Below are 12,845 nucleotides of genomic sequence, written 5' to 3' on the forward strand. Positions count from 1 at the left end.
GTGCAGGTGAGCCCACACTGAGGACACAAGAGCAGGAGAGCTGGCCCTTCTCTCTCTCATCTGCCATTTGTTGGTGTGGGCGAGAGAAAGATGTCCTCCCCCACTCACCCATGGCCACTTGGGGCAGGTGAGAGAACTGGCATGGGTACAAAAGTGGGAGAACTGGCCCTGCCGTCACTGGCTGCTGTGTGCAGGAGAACAGACTGGCACCCTGTCATTGTGCTTATGGGGTTTATATCAGCATAAACACATTTCCTTCTCCCTGCTGCCCCAAGCCCTAGTGTTTCTCTTTCTGGGTCTAAGACCCACTGATGGCTTTCAGGGTAGATGACTCTATGAAATCTGGTTGGAAAATGGCCCTGTAATGGATAATGAAGATTGTTCTAGGTAGCATCCTTATAGGGAGCATTTCTACCATGGGGTAAAGAATGGGTTTCCATTTACTCATTTTCTCCCAATGGGTGGTCCTCACATAGTCAATTGTTTGAATACGCTTAATAAAGCATTCTCTGTCTACCACAGCTGTTGTCTTGCTGATCTCAGGTGTGTCCCCTAAGCATAAATGGAACACAGGTGAAAAGTTGGTAGAGAGGGTGAGGGCCCTCTGCTACCTTATCCGTTGCTACTTCAGCACTTTCAACAAAGTTTCTTTCAGCCATGTCACTATTCTGTCCCCGACAACACCCACCTCCTCCAGACCCCACAGCTGCAAGCTGAAGGAAACCAACCTCTCCCTGACTTGCAGTGTGTAAACAACCTGGCTGGGTCAGATCTCATCTAAAGTGTCTCCTTCCCCTTCCCTTTCTCCCTCCCTCCCTCCCTCCTTCCCTCCCTCCCTCCCTCCCTCTCTCCCCTTTCCTTTCTTGTGGATTGATTTGGGGTGGGGTAGGGGATGAGGAGTTGGGAGATAACTGGGTTCTCTTCCCTTTGATTTCTCCTGGAGATGAGTTCTGTGTATTCCAGGCTTGCCTAGGACAACAACCAACCCTACTGCTTCAGGCTTTCCAGTATAGGGACCACAGACCCCTGCCACCAACACTTTTTTTTCTTTACTTTTCTGAGGCATCTATTCCCAAGGGCAGAAGGGGTTGAGATCTAATCTCCCCTGAAGCAACCACCTGACTACAACCAGCTCTGACCAGCACTTCCCTGCCACACTTCTGTACTAGGTAGCATAGGCTGTGCCATCTGGGCTGCTGGACCCAGCCCGCTGAGTTGTTCAGTGAAGCCGCAGTGGCCTATTCTCTTCAAGAGTCACACCCCATGTGCTCTAAGCCTTGGCCACACTGGGCCTGGGGGGGAGAAGGGGCTGCAGGCCCCAGGGAAGCATGGGCTCCAGCTCCTCAGAGCACAGAAGGTTCACAGGGAAGCCCATTCAGCCAGCTACACAGCTGGAGGCAGGGATCTTGGTTCAGGGAATTTATTTAATTTTGAAAGATTAATTTATTTATTGTGTATACAGTATTTGGCCTGCATATTTGCCTGCAGGCCAGAAGAGGACACCAGATCTCATTCTAGATGGTTGAGCGCCTCCATGTGATTGCTGGGAATTGAACTCAGGATGTCTGGAAGAGCACCCAGTTCCATTAACCTCTGAGCCATTCTCCAGCCTCTGGTTCAGGGAATTTAACTCAGGGCACCTGCAATGTAGGGAGGGAGGGTGATGTGTCCACCACACCTCCCTGGAGTCCCACAGTCCTGCTGCAATGTCAGGGAGTCAGCCAGTACAGACAGCCAGGAAGGGTGAAGGGGAAGCACCTGGGAGGAGGGGGAGAGCATATGCAGGAGAGGAGGGAGCAGGGCGGGGGAAGGGGGGCAGTAGGGTCCCTGGGATCTGCTAGGGATCCATGAAAGACAGCTTCTGAAGGGCAAGCATGCAGGAAATGGGACAGAAAAGATGCGTCCTGTTTACAGGTTGGGCTTGTGGAAGGTTTTTTAAAAATTGATTTTATTTAAAATTTTTTATTCATTTTACCTACATCCCTCTCCCCTCCTCTCGCTCCCCTCTCCCCTCAACTCACTCCCATCCCCTTCTCCAAAAATGTAAGGCCTCCCATGGGGAGTCAACAAAGTCTAGCACATTAGTTGAGGCAGGACAAAGCCTCTTTTCCCTGCATCAAGTCTGAGCTAGGCATTCCACCATAGGGAATGGGTTCCACAAAGTCACCTCATGCACCAGGGATAGAGTCTTGTCACACTGCCAGGGGTTCTTCAAACAGATCAAGACACACAATTGTCACACAACTGTCACACACATGCAGAGGGTCTAGTTTGGTCCTATGCAGGCTCCCCAGCTGTTGGTCTAGCGTCTGTGAATTCCCATGAGCTCAGGTCAGCTGCCTCTGTGGCTTTCCCTGACATGATCCTGACCCTCTTTGCTCATATATCCTTCCTCCCTCTCTTCAACTGGGCTCCCAGAGCTCAGCCTGGTCCTTAGCTGTGGATCTCAGCATCTGCTGTGGAAGGAGTTCTGAAGATGACTCTACCTCAGTGTCCAGTTCCCAGGACTAGTTCTCAGCCCAGGCTAGACTAGAAAAACGAAAGCCTTGGCTTCGGGAAGCTAGGCATGGCTGGCAGGGGACAGCCCCCACCTGGACTCTCCACCTGATCCTGTGTGAGAAGTGGGTTCAAGAACTGACAGGTGGGCGCTGCAGACCCACAGGAACCGTACTCAGGCTGGGGCTGGAGGGCGGCAGCGAGAGTTGGGGGGCACCTGTCTTCCCATCCCACCGGTGCCACCTCCAGTCATCTGATAAAGAGATGGCCATTGTGGAATAGGCTGGCCGGCAAAGGCAGTTTCTTTCTGCCCTCTGATGGAGACAGGGAGACAAAAGCAGGGGAGAATGGTAGCAAGGACTTTCAGCAGGCATGTGTTGTCCTGGATCACCTGCTGGCCCAAACCATTGTCTCTGAGGGAGTGACCCATCTGCCCCAGAGCTTGTGATCCTGCCTCTGTCCCACCTCCCTGGTCAGGGATGCCCACACCCTCCATGCTGGGCCTGAGTCACCTACCAGCCTACCAGACTGTTGACCTGTGAATCACTGTATTGGACCCATGTCCTCAAAGGATGTCCCCAAGGCTGCAAGTCCCACTCTCCACACTCCAAGCAGCTGAGACTTTGTAGGGGGAGTTCCTGCAGCTGGTTTGATTCTGGAGTGTTAGCACCTAGGTTTATTCTGCCTTTTGTGACTGCAACCTTGTCTCTGCTACCTTCTGTTTGAAGTCTTATCTGAGTTTCCTAGGGGTTCAAAGCCTATGCAAAATTTGGTTGGAGGAGGACCCAGAAAACTGGGATGTCTTCAGAGAATTTGCTTTGGCCCTGTCCCTTTGGACAGCTTAGATAAGAGGTTTTGGTATAAGGAAATCGACTTGTTAACAGTGCGAGTTAACAGTAAAATTCCCTTTGCTATGCTAGTGACTCAATCTGTTAGAGACTGAGCCCCTGCAGCTGGCAAGGCTAGATTCATCCTTAGAACCTCCGGAGCCTTCTATCCAGGGACCCTTGTGAATCCACCCTCGACCTACAACATTGGCAACCAATGTGGGGCTTGAAGAAGGACAGTGGATTCGGGCACTTTAAGGACTGGAGGAAAGTTCGCTCTCAGAGTAAGGGAACTCCAGTATTGGTGGGATTATGGGGAATTTAAATTCATCATCTCAGGAGCAACAAAGGTACAGTTGCTAAAGCTTGTCAAAAGAAAAAGCGGTAACTGCACAATTTTTGCAAATATTAAAGATAGGAATAGAATGGCTCCTGAGACAGAGTATAAATGAAGGAAAAAGGCCCCTCTCAGTAGAGAAAGGGACAGGCAGGAGATAAAAAAGGAAATCTTTCCAAAAGAGAAGAGGGAAGGAAAGGAAATAAAAGAAAATTTATTGATGGAAAAGGAAAAATGTTTAATAAAGGATTTTCCCAGTAAGAAAGGGTAAAATACTGAATCAAGGCCTAAAAATTAAAAGGTCTCATAAATGAAAAAATAGGAAAGAAAAAAGCCATTTCCCAGTAAAAGTAGAGGATGAAAAAAGACTCTTTCAGATATAAGAAATTCAGGATAGCTGAAACTCAGAGTTCTTTCGCAGATCTGTGAGTTGGCCGAGAGCAGTGGCGTCTGAACCACAGAGACTGAGGGCCGGCGGCCTCAGTGCTGAGCCCTGGATAAGCACAGCGGGCCCAGGATTTGGAATTTTCTCCTTGTCTGTTTGCTAGTCCTTGGTTTAAATGATTTTTGTTTTGTTTATTTGTTTTTTAGCTTTTAGTTTTTTCCCCCTCAGATGGGGAATAACTCAGTATTAAAGATTCCTTCATGGAAAATGTCTTTTAATTTTCCCTAATAGTGGAAATAACTCATCAATGGTCCTCCTTCATGGGAGAAAAAAATTTTAAAGAAGCCCAACTTCTAGTAAAAGACAATTGTGGTCAGGGCATAAAGTACTAAGTCAATGCTGTTTAAATTTCCAGAGATATCAATCATTCATTGTATAGATAATGTTCTCTCTTGATTGTGTAATTAATGTTTAAATTTTAACTTTAACAATAAATGAACTAAAAAGACAAAATTCATAATTTTTTGCTTGAACACATTTCTTTATGTGATATGAATAGAAAGGTTACCCATAAAAAGTTAGAAAAATTAAGAGAAATTATATATTAGTACACTTTCCCAACCACAATTACATAAAATTCCACCTACTGCACTGTTATTTCAATTTACACAATAAAAATTCCTAGGTGTGGCAGATGCCTTCTACCTCCGCATGTATTCTCCCAGTAGAAGGCTTACTTGTTGAGTCACTTTTTATAAGTTTTATTTAACTGATAGCCTTATTGAATTCTCAGTATACCCAGCTAATAAGGACCCATGGTGGCTCCATTCTTAGTTTCTCAATGACAGTTTCTCAAAGGCTTTGTCTAGATTGTCATTGACGATGATCAAATCAAAGTAGTGGTCTCTGAATTCGTGCCCTTTCATCCACTGTTTTCTTCTAATCAGAGTCCGTCCATGGCTTGGTGGTGATTCCTGCATCCACCACGGCCTTGTGAATGGCACACAGGGTCTCCAGCTCTGGAGCAGCAATAAAAACCACATAAGGCATGAACTGAGATGTCCTCAACACTTTCAATGCTTGTGGGTTGACGTCTAAAATGCAAGTACGTCCAGTTTGCACAACTTCAAGGATAGAGTCAATCTCAGCTCCATAGGGCTTTCCTTCATATTCCCCATGCTCCAAATACTTTCCAGCTTTACTATCTGCTTCCATTTCTGATTGGGACACAAATTTATATGCCTGTCCATCATTTTCATCTCTTGGCTTCCGTGAAGTAAAGGCACCGTTGTTCCAAATCTAGCAAGATTCAGCACTATGAATCTATTTTCAAGCTTCTTCTGCCCACACCTTGAGCTCTTATCAACACTAATGTTTTTCACTGGAAGGGTGGCATTTCTGCTACTTCCTCATAGATCTGAATTTCATGGTGATCAAACTCTGCATTCCTAGTTGTGAGGTACATCATTATCATCTTCTTTTTTTGTTGTTGTTGCTTATAGTTCCACAAAAGGGTCCTGAATTGTCCCAGTCTCTGCGAACAAATGCCTTTCTCTTTTCCAGGAACTGGCTTGGGATCAGACCAGCACTTCCCCTTTCACATGGTTAGCCTGCTACCATTTTGGGTCTTCTCTGTTTACAGTCTGAAGAATTTCTCCTTTGGAAAACTTCAGTCCCGCTTCTTTGCAGGGTATCAGGTTATCATTGAATGAATCATAATCGAAATGACACTAGACACATATCTGTTGAGGAGTAATAGTATCTCTATAACTTGGCAAAATTGTTAGGGTGACACTTCCACTAATATTTTGCAGCATCTCTTGTAATTCCTTTGGATTGTTTTCAACTTCATGTCCATTGACTTCGTTATGATATCTCCCACATGAAGCAGACCTTGTCGATCTATCATTCCTCCATGAAGGATTCGGGCGATTACCAGATCATTATTTTCAACCCTAAATGTTACACCCAATGGCTCTCCAGCCCTTTTGTGAATACCAAGAATACGGATGGCATCTACTGGCAATAACTGATTATTGAGAGAAGAATTATTCATTTCTGGACTTGAGGGAGGCGAATCATAACATTTTGATGCCATAATATCATGGGCCTCCAGGAGCGACTGGAAATGAGGTTCTTTGAGTATTCCAACCAGTTCTGCCACATTTTCATCCACACTTATTAGAGAACTGATATCTTCAAGAATTTCATTTACTAATTCCAAGTTATTATCACTGACAGCTTCTAATTTTGAATCTTCAAGCCTGTCATGAGGTCGGGCGGGCGGCTCCCGCTGTTCCCACCCACCACGGGCGAGGTTAGCCTCTCTCTCTCATTTGCTAGGCTCGGTTCCGCTGCCGCGACGGCCGCCGCCGCCGCCGCCACCATAGGGGCGCTCGCCTCCTGGCCTCGCGCCCAAAATTCATGATTTTAAACTATATAATGGGTATGCTATTTTTGGGGGGGGGAGTTTAAATAGCGTGTTTATTTGGGTTCTTTACTTAGGAATTACAGCTCCATGCTGTCAGGCACCTGCCCCTTCTGCTGTCTCCAGCCCAGGTATGGAGCAGGCTACTTCCATCCAACCTGTGGGACCTGTGCCCATGCTACAGGCCCGCTCTGCCACAGAGGTGCCCCTCCCACCTGTGCTGGGCTCTCAGTGGCTCCACACTTTTCAGACAGGTGCAAGCCTGTCCCTGCAGCCCAGAGAATTCAACTCTTGAGATGGGGCCGTGTACCCAACTCTATTGCCACTAGTATCTTCCATTGCTGGGGGTTCAGGGAAAGGAATGGGTTTGGGAATATGGGCATGAGTCAGAGCCACGCTGGACCAGGCCCGCTTTTTCTCAAGAGAGCCACTCAATGGCTGCAAGCAGCTCAGGCCTCAAGACAGATGTAGCTGGCTCAGTTCCTGCAGCTCCCACGTCCTCCAAAACTGAATAGGAGAAGGTCAGCAGGGCAGATGGTACCAGCCCACACTCATTCAGGGTCAGGGCTTCGTCTTTCACCAGCCTCTGTCCGCCAGAGGCCCGCAGCTCAAAAGGCAGACAGTCATTCTGCAGTGCCTCACATACGAACTGGAAGAGCACAGGCTGCTGCTCCCGGGAGTAGAAGATCCCCTGCAGCAGGCAGCCATCAGGCGGGCGGAGGCACACGAAGTAGGGCATAGTTGTATTTGCGCCCCTCCTGCTGCTACTCCTTCTCCAGCACCGCCGTGGTCCTCAGCGAGCTCAACCGCTCCACAACCTCGGTTCTGAGCCTCTGCTCGAGTTTTACCTCCTCGACAATGAGGCTAAAGAACTCTATATCTATGAAATAAACTACTTTTCCTTAAGAAGTTAAAAAAAAAAAAGTCGGCAGGGAGCTCGAAGTGCGAGACCAGGGCCGAGGGGCAGAAACGCGGCGCTGCCGGTCCAGCACTGACTCCTCGTCCATCAGCAGGTGCTTAATGTGGCTCCAGGCTCTCCGGCTGCGCTCGTGCGACTTCGCGCTGCGCTCGTGCGACTTCGCCTAGCACATAGCACTCTTCGGAGCCGCCCTGATCTGGAACCGGCAGTGTCACCTTCTTGAATCCAATGTCTTTGAAGAACTCATGGGTACCCTTCAGGCAGTTGATGAGCTCCTGGAACACCTTGCTCTGCAGTTTGATTTTTTTGGTACCTTTCCTCCTCTGGGTGAAAAATGAATGTTTCCAGGTGCTTGGCAGTGGTATCCATTCGCAGCTTCACCCGGTCCCGGTCTCTGTTAAATGTATCTTCATGATGGAGGCAGCAACTGGGTCTGTGGAGAAGTGCGACAGTGTAGCCTCTTTGATGTGGGCATCTCCCTGGTCGCTCTTCAAGATGACACCTGGGAGTGGGCAGATGAAGTACACACCAGGCACTGCTGGGTGGGGAGAGATTTCCTCTTTGGGTTTAGGTACCAAGTTGGATCTGGGAGCTCCTCGGCTGTTGCTGTAGGGTGGCTTTGTCCTTTCTCACCTGGTTCCGGATGGAGTCCTGAGATGTGGGGCCCAGGGCTCGGGAAGGCTTCTGTTCCAGCCGGGCCAGGGTAGCAGCGGCCGCCATTTGTGTCTCTTCAGTGGCAGGGCTGCCCGAGGGCCAGCTGTGGTGACTTTTCGTTGGGGTTCTTCTCCCCTGTGGAATCCGTGAGCTCTGACAGGGTCCCGCACTCTTGAATTTGATGTCAGTCTTGATCTCCTGGAAGAACTTCATGGCGGTGGCGGCCGGACCTTGGGTAGCTCTTGTCTGTTTATCATTACTGAAAATTTGGCAATGCTCTTTATGAGATTGAAGGATGATTAGATCCTGGTGCTCTCTAAAAATTCTTGGTTAAATTCTATAAAAGTAGAACACCTGAAACAGAGCAAGTTATTAGCTTATTAAATAAAGTGGTTACTAAGGTAAAAGCTCATAAAAACAATCTCTTACTGATAAAGAGCTTACAAAATTATTTTTGCTACTAAATAAAATACAGGCAAATTGTTTGTCACACAGTTAATAATTGGTAAGTTACATTAACATGATACTTGAGATCTATAAACAAGGATCCTCTTTTTAAAAATTTTGTAGAATTTATAATTTTATAAACTTCATAGCATCGCCTACAGTTACCTCTTAAAATCCTATAGAGATTATTTATTTTTAATGCTTTTATAGATGGCTTATACAAAAAGGACTATGCAAATAGTTGCTGGTGATAAAGTTGCTCAATTGTTATTACTCTCATATTTTAAATGCAAAACAGCCCCAATTGTAAGAGAGGAAGTTTGGAAGTACAAGAAAAGGTATTTGGGCAAATGATCTTCAATGATGTAGGCCTAAATTAAAAAGTAAACTAAATGGAATTGAGATAGAAGGATTATTACATTCTGGTGCTGGTGTATTTATAATTTCTCAAGAATCCCGAGATCCCAACTGGCCTTTGCAAGAAGTCTTCACTCAGTTTGTGGGCACTGGAGCCTTCCCTCAGGGAGAACAGAGTGTAGTGCAGTAAGTGTAGAGCCTGAAGGGTAACTAGGATGTTACAGCTTTATGTCACTGGTAGCCATGAATTTATGGGGGGGAGCTTTGTTACAACAATGGGGAGCACAGATTAGTATTCATACAATTTCAGAAACAGTTTGTAAAATGATGTTAAAAATGGGGTATGTTTCTGGATAAAGGTATTGGAAAAAAACTGCCAAAAAAATCAGAGATTATACAGGTTATTTAACAGCAGGACAAAATAGGAATTGACTATCCAAATTTGGAGTAGGGCCCCTGCTGGTATCCTAACGGCTCTGCCTTTAAAATGGCTGACTAATAAAGACAAAGTGCAGGTGCTCGAGCAGCTGGTGCTGGAACTACTAGTCCTCGGAATTCTCCTGTATTTGTCAGAAAAAAAGAAAACTGGAAAATGAAGAATGACTGATTTAAGAGTTATTAATAAGAAAATTCAAACTATGGGTTACCCTGTTGGGGACTACAGATTTCTCCTGAAAAAACACACATTTATTAGAGGCAATGGCTGTGATGGGCATACCGATACAACTTAAAACCAGTAATGGCCCAGCTTATGCTTCCAGTATGATGAAGGGATTTTTTTTTTAGGCATTACAACAGGAAAAATTACAGGGATACCATATAATCCTACAGGACAAACAATCGTTGAAAAATTTAATTGCGCATTAAAGGGGATACTTGTTATACAGAAGTGGGCTTATGAGGACCCCTAGGGGTAGACTGTATAATGCTTTACTAACTTTAAAATTTTAAATGCTAATGAAACAGGAACAACAGCTCATGAAAGACATAGGGTTGTGTAAGAACTGCTGAACTGAGTCAACCATGTATTATAATTGTTTTAACACTAAAATAGTCCAGGGAGAGTATTAAGTTAGCACCAAGTGTAAGCTTATGTTTCCACAGGAGATAAACATTATGGGTCCCATCAAAACTGACAACAATCTGGCATGAGCGAGAGGAGTCTCTCGGACGCTGCTGAGATGCCTCTGGGAAAGAGGGAATAAGGAGGCCTTTGAAGCAGACAGCTGAGCCTCCCACCTGGGAACAGCTGTGTAAGAGTTTGTGTGGCAAAGGGGAGGTGATAATCCAAATGACTCAGAAACCTTTGTTCCTTGCTGTGCTATCAGCGGTAAATGTACAGATAAAAGGGACTGATCATAGTTACTGGGCATATATTCCCAATCCTCCAATTAACTTAGCCGTAAGTTGGGGAGATATGGATATTCCTGTGGTGGTTAATGTATCTTGTTGGCTGTCTGGTCCTTATGACAACCGAGGCCCTACTCAGCCAATGGAGGAGGATAAAGAGATTAAAAATTATACCTGAAAGTACAAGGAATCCCTATTTGTATGGGAAATGGATTTCAATTTGATAACTTTTCAAGGATGGCTATCTATAGTCAATACCACCCAAGATTATCACAATAAGTTTTATATTTTTCATGCATCTGGTTTTTAAGGACAGGAGATTAATGTTACTTGTTCCATTCATCTACTGTTTTGTGAGATGAAGGTTACCAACAAGGAATCTGACTGGGTGCATGGACAGCAATGTAAGAGTGAGAAACCTTGAGTGCTAATTAATCTCTCACAGAGACTTCATTGACTGGAGTCCTTATGGCTCTCCTCAAGGGAAATACTCTCAAAATTATGATGGCAGCGGTATAGTTTGAATGGAACTGTAGAAATTAGTTCTTCTGTTAATGAACCTATTGAATGGCATGGAGTCGCAATGTCAAGACCTCTCCTGCAGGAAGTTAAGGCCTACTAGGCCAAGAAGAGCCATCCTGGAGTCTGCCTGGTGCTGTCAGAAGCCTTGATTATACCTAGCCAATGAGGGGCGACCATGTGATGCTACCTAAAAGCCTAGCAACAGATGCTGTCAGAGATTGTGATTATGCTACCAATGAGGGGCGACCACGGAATGTCAACAGATGGGAATACCTTGGTGCTGGGGGGGGGTATATATTTATCCTTGATGTTAAATGAGTCTGCTGTATGTCTTCTACCTGACTTCCAGTGTCTGAGCCATTGATGCTGTGTCTTCTCACCCCTTCCCCCAAGAAAGGCATTAGGGCGCAGACATACCTGGCACCCAGCACAGGGACTTCTAGCATAGGTTTTGAGCTCCCTTGATCAGAGTCCTTTTTTTCATTGCAGCTGTAATTTGGAGGTTTTGCCTGGAACAGGTCCTTGTCACCCCCCTTTCCTTGCTCGCGGCGCTGGACAGTGCCTCCAAGATGGTGTATTTTCAATAAGAAGCTCCCTTGATGTTGTGTGATCTCGGGCCCTTCAGCGGCGAAGCGTTGGGACTCTGGTCCTTTCCTTCTGTTGGGTTGTTTATCAGGTCTGTCTGCCTGTCTGGTTAGGAAGGCACGTTTTTTTCTGTTACACAATTTCCCACCCATGATTACTACTGTCTCCTCCTACAAATGGGTAACTTCTCCTTCATCTCCATCCCCTCCATGTCTGATCTCTCTATGTCTGATGAAGGGGAGACACACAGTTCAGGCCCCAAGAGGCCTGCTGCGGCCACAGTTAAGACTGCATGTGCTGCTTTCCAGTCAGCTCCATTTCCATGGTGGAAGCTACACTTCTGCTGTGGGACTCTTGTAGCTGCTGACAGAGTTGAGTGGAAGCAGCCCCCACTGCGTGTACAGAAGGGCCAGGCTGGGGCCTTGGCCGTGGAGGATCAGCAGGTGCTGCAGCACTGGGCCCTGCGCCGCTTAAGCTTGCACTCACAGCAATCACCCTGGCCTTGCTGGCCGTGGGGCGAGTGTGGCCTGGTGGGGCCTCAGTTGTGAACTCCACGGCCCACAGGGCCTATCATCCTTTGTGTGTGACTAGTGCCACCACCTTCAGCCCAGCTTACTGCTTCCCTGCCTCAAGTCAGAGGTCAATGGTGGCCTTTGTGAGCCCTGCAGCCTTCTTGGAGACCCAGACCCCACTGAGCTTCTACCCATGGGCAGCTCCCTGGGCAAACCTGGCCCACCAGGGCCAAAGGGAAGAACAGTGATTATTGAACATAGTTGTGGAAGTCCAAAAGTAACAAAAGATGGGGTCACTGTTGCAAAATCACTTGATTTAAGGGAGAAACACAAAAATACCAGAGCTAAATGTGATCAAGGTGTTGCCAGTAATACAAATGAAGAGGCTGGGATGGCACTCCCACTACCAAGTTCAGGCACATTCTATTGCCAAGGACAGCAAAGGGGCTAATCCAGAAGAAACGTGTGGCTCCTTGCCATGGTGTATCAGAGCTCCACCTGAGGAGGACACAGTTCAAGAGAGGCTGCTTGGGAACAAAAGCAAGAGGAACAGAATCCTTTAGATCAAGAAGCAAAGGCTCAGTCCAAAGCCCAACCATTCATCAGGGTGAAGTGAGGCATGGAGAAAGAACGGTGGATCGCACAGCACGACGCCATCGTCCTTCTTCCAGGAGACCCACAGTCAAGTGTCCAGAACCCGGAAAGGATTACCTGAAAACTGCTCTAGAAAGGAGGAGGAGTCAGAAGGCAGCAAGGGAAACATGGAAACCCCGAAGAGAGGAGGGGGCAACCCTGTAGGAGCATCCATAAGCCTGGTGTGGGAGGGATGTGATCTTCAAATCTAGTTAAGCAGACAGCTTAACTCCCAGGTCAGGAAAGGGACCTGACCTCGCTGGGCCTCAAGATAGAGTAAAAGCATAAAGAGGGGATTGACTGATTTTCCTGAGTGACTCTGAGCTACTCACACTTGGTAGAACCCTAACACTGGCATTTCAGATCAACCCAAATGAAAATGTGGACTCAGGA

The 12,845-nt window shown here is 46.7% G+C and overlaps 1 protein-coding gene and 2 pseudogenes across 1 annotated transcript in view; all 3 read right to left on the bottom strand.

Moving 5' to 3' along the window:
- Window positions 1–4,336: 4,336 nt before the first annotated feature.
- Window positions 4,337–6,396, bottom strand: LOC125388992 (protein PALS2 pseudogene; annotated as a pseudogene).
- A 60-nt stretch (window positions 6,397–6,456) lies between these two features.
- On the bottom strand, window positions 6,457–8,180 carry LOC148122349 (UBX domain-containing protein 6-like; annotated as a pseudogene).
- LOC125388991 (uncharacterized) overlaps window positions 8,163–12,845 on the bottom strand; it is a 38,222-nt gene continuing 33,539 nt past the window's right edge. Inside the window, exons 8-9 of the mRNA XM_087905935.1 lie at window positions 11,140–11,412; window positions 8,163–8,400 (exon numbers count right to left, since the gene is read on the bottom strand). The gene's annotated coding sequence lies outside the window, so the exon portion shown is untranslated. The remainder of the gene's footprint in view (window positions 8,401–11,139; window positions 11,413–12,845) is intronic.

The sequence above is a fragment of the Myodes glareolus genome, chromosome 4 (assembly GCF_982192425.1).
Source record: "Myodes glareolus chromosome 4, mMyoGla1.1, whole genome shotgun sequence".
Classification (NCBI taxonomy): Eukaryota; Metazoa; Chordata; class Mammalia; order Rodentia; family Cricetidae; genus Myodes; species Myodes glareolus.